Source organism: Gavialis gangeticus, unplaced genomic scaffold, assembly GCF_001723915.1.
Source record: "Gavialis gangeticus isolate Ggan-Ray unplaced genomic scaffold, GavGan_comp1, whole genome shotgun sequence".
In the NCBI taxonomy this organism is placed as follows: Eukaryota; Metazoa; Chordata; order Crocodylia; family Gavialidae; genus Gavialis; species Gavialis gangeticus.
The window spans coordinates 35,444,498-35,447,851 of record NW_017729031.1 but is presented as its reverse complement, the minus strand read 5'-3'; the positions used below and the strand labels follow the sequence as shown (position 1 = coordinate 35,447,851).

Below are 3,354 nucleotides of genomic sequence, written 5' to 3'. Positions count from 1 at the left end.
GTGTGTAACCTTGGGGAAAAATGTACTCTGAAAGAAATGCTGCGTTCTCTGGCAAAGCACTTACAAGCCAGCTGAGTATTTCAGCACAGCAGGACTGTAATCATGCTTGACACCCAAGAGCTAGATTTGAAGTAGGGAAATCAGCCGTACTGGCTGCAGATTGCACATGCCGCACCTCCCGGAACATGGGAAATATGTAGGGAACGGAGCTTTCCCTTTGCAAAGGGGATAAACAGGGAATAAGAACAACTTTATCTACTGAAAACATAACCTGCTGCTCTGCCTGTGCTCTGAGATGCCTTGTATTATGAGAAGAGCTAGAACTGGAGCATTAAAAATAACGTCTTGCTTCTGGTTTGTATGGATCATTTATTGATTCCAACAAGCAGAGAGGAGATTCCTTCGGTGACTGTGAAGATTACGGTTTGTTTTTTTTCTTTTACGTTCTACTGATCAAAAGCAAAAATGATGCATGCGGGGAAGCGGATGCCTGTGAATTTCCGTCCTTTCCTCCGTGACTCTGCTCCCAGAATCTGTAATGGTTGCTAGCGCCAGTGCCCAGAAGCCTGCCTTTGTTACGCTTATCCAAAACCTGTCAGACTTCCCGAATCTGCTGCCTTTGGCTGAAAGTCATGCAAGCAGGCTTTCTGATGCGAGACTTCCCACAATTCTTGTTTCTAGTTAGGGATCTCTGACAAATCCCCAAACTACAAATGATTTATACAGTAACCTGGTAACATTGCTGGATTCATCTCCCTCCAGAGCTGATTCCGAAGGCAAGTTGGGTCCAGATACCCGGTAAGTTGACTGCTGCTGGGTAGTGTAAGTCTTCTGCACCTAACTTGACCCCCTTTTTAATCTTCAGGTACCATCAGGGAGACCCTTTTTTTCCTTTCCCAGCCTCTTTCATAGATAATAGCCAAGGAGTCTTGAAGGATGGGCAGGAGGGAGTCAGAGCACACAAGTCAGGACTCGGGGAGGCCTGTGGAAGGGAATTGCAGCCAGTGGGAGTAGGGAACAAAGAGGATTTAGTATCTGGAGAACTGCTGAAGTTTTCTACGGAGCGTAGGTGAGTACATTCAGGAAGGAAAATTCTCCAGGATTGGAGAGGGCAGCTGGAAGAAGCCTTAGTAGGCAAGAGGTAAGGATCCGGGATCCTGAGAGGTTAGTTCGGATGAATCCAGAAACAATAGGCCTCTCTGTGCAGGCTAAGGGGGCTGTTCCAAACATCGGAAGAACCCAGAGGAAGACGGGAAGGTGGCGCTAGATGGATACAATGGAAACATAGAAGAGGAAAGCTCGGGTTAAGCAAAAAGAGATTAAGAGATTGGCAGCTGTGAAAAACAGATGCATTTTTCCCATAACGTGCTGTACAGAAAATAAACAAGAGGAAGGAATTACTCAGATGTTGTTTCACAGTGTAGAGCTTTATTGGGTTTATGAGATGCCGTGTCCTGTATTTGTTCTCTGATATGGAGGCTGCTTGTCCAGATTTTTCTAGAATTCACTTGACATTGAATTGGCAACCAGGCTTCTTGCAGGCACAACCTGAAGGCTGATAAAGCAGCCTGAAATGTCAAAGCAATGTGACACTGTGATGCTGCATTGCAACATGATAATGTATGGTTATACCATGTGATAACCACATGTAGATCTGCCCGGCAAGAAAGTTAGCTAATGCTAAAGCCTCATAATATTCTAGAAAGGGCTAGAGAAAATACCTGGAAATGGGACTGCTTCCTTTTTAAAGTAACTCTCATGAATACCTGGGTATTTTTTTGGCTAAGTACAGACAGTCAGGTAACCTGAAGCTAAATCAATTCAATCTTTGCAGATTAGTCTAAGCTGCATAGATTGATCCAATAAGCAAGTGAATAGACATTCACTTTTGAAGCTGGAAATGCAGCCACGTGCCTGCAGTAGCCCAGGTCAGAAGCCAGGGGGCAGTAGAGCATGCCTTTCTGCTGGGCTGGAGCAGACAGCTTGGGCCACAGCTAGCCTGCTCACCCTGTGGGGGTAGTGGGAGGTGCAGGGGAGGTGCAAAGCATCCTGGGATGCTAGGGGACTATGAACTTGAATCTGGAGGGGATCTGGGACAGAAGCTCAATAAACTGATTTAACCTAAATCAGTTAAGTCTGATATGACATGCCTCCAGGTTTATCTTAAACAGTTTTGGCCATTCTGAAAATGCTTTACGTGCACTGAACTTCTGTTGTGTTACAGAATCGAACCAGTTTCTGATCACACCAGTTTGTGTGTCATTTCTGGCCCTAGCATTCAAGTCCATTACACGTGACAATACATTTTCTTATTGATGTGAGCATGTAACCCTTCTATCAGATGGCTAACAGGAGCGAAAAATTCAATTCATTCAGAGTCCTTCTTGACAAGTAACTAAACCAGATTGAACCTCTACCCAGACACGTGGAAAGCTAAATAGCTGATCCCCCACTGCCTTTAACTGGAAAGACTTTCCCTACTGCAAAACTAAGGACAAAGAAATCTTGACAAGGAGGAAGGGAACACAGAAGCTTGGGAAAGCACAGCAGCAAGATGTGCAAATAATATGAAGTCTCCTTCTCACTTCCTGGTAACTTTGTCCAGTTCTCCTCCCACGCCCCAGTGAGAATGTCCAACAAGGAATAGGGCCATGGCTACACCAGCTCCTACCAAACCCCAATAACACTTTGGACCAGCGACCAGTAGTATCTGTGCGAGTCTGCCTCCAGTTGCAAGGGAGCGACTTGACCAGTTCCACCTGGAGGTACCACCAACTTCACGAAGGAGCCAGTAAGGTAAGGCCTTACCAGCCAGCTCAGCTCTGCTGCTGACCTCTGCATTTTCCCTTGTTGCAAAGTCCCCAGTGTGCAGCACCTCTTGTCAGGAAGTCCCCTGCACAGTGTCTCGTTGTCCTCAAAGACTCTGACCACAGGCAAAGGCCTGTAATGTGCTACACCAATACCTCAGGGGGGCTAGAGAAGTGACTTGTCCACAAATCACAGATACCCTGGGCAGCTGCCAAAAGTTCTCTCATGTCATGTCCCCACCAGGCCTCAATGTTTCATAGTTTCATAGTTTCTAGGGTCGGAAGGGACCTGAGCAGATCATCTAGTCCGACCCCCTGCCATGGCAGGAAGAGCACTGGGGTCAAACGACCCCAGTAAGGTGGTCATCCAACCTCCTCTTAAAAACCCCCAGGGTGGGAGCCTGCACCACCTCACTTGGAAGCTGGTTCCAGACCCTAGCCACCCTGACCATGAAGTAGCGCCTCTTGATGTCCAACTTAAACCTTCCCTCCGCCAGCTTGTGACCATTGTTCCTGGTCACTCCTTGCGGCGCTCGGGGGAACAGGG

The 3,354-nt window shown here is 47.1% G+C and overlaps 2 long non-coding RNA genes across 2 annotated transcripts in view; one reads left to right on the top strand and one right to left on the bottom strand.

The window, feature by feature from the left end:
* LOC109301447 overlaps window positions 1-814 on the bottom strand; it is a 12,355-nt gene extending 11,541 nt beyond the window's left edge. The window contains exon 1 of the long non-coding RNA XR_002098537.1: window positions 731-814. This is a non-coding gene — a long non-coding RNA (uncharacterized LOC109301447). The remainder of the gene's footprint in view (window positions 1-730) is intronic.
* Window positions 365-3,354, top strand: part of LOC109301446 — a 9,721-nt gene continuing 6,731 nt past the window's right edge. Inside the window, exon 1 of the long non-coding RNA XR_002098536.1 lies at window positions 365-798. This is a non-coding gene — a long non-coding RNA (uncharacterized LOC109301446). The remainder of the gene's footprint in view (window positions 799-3,354) is intronic.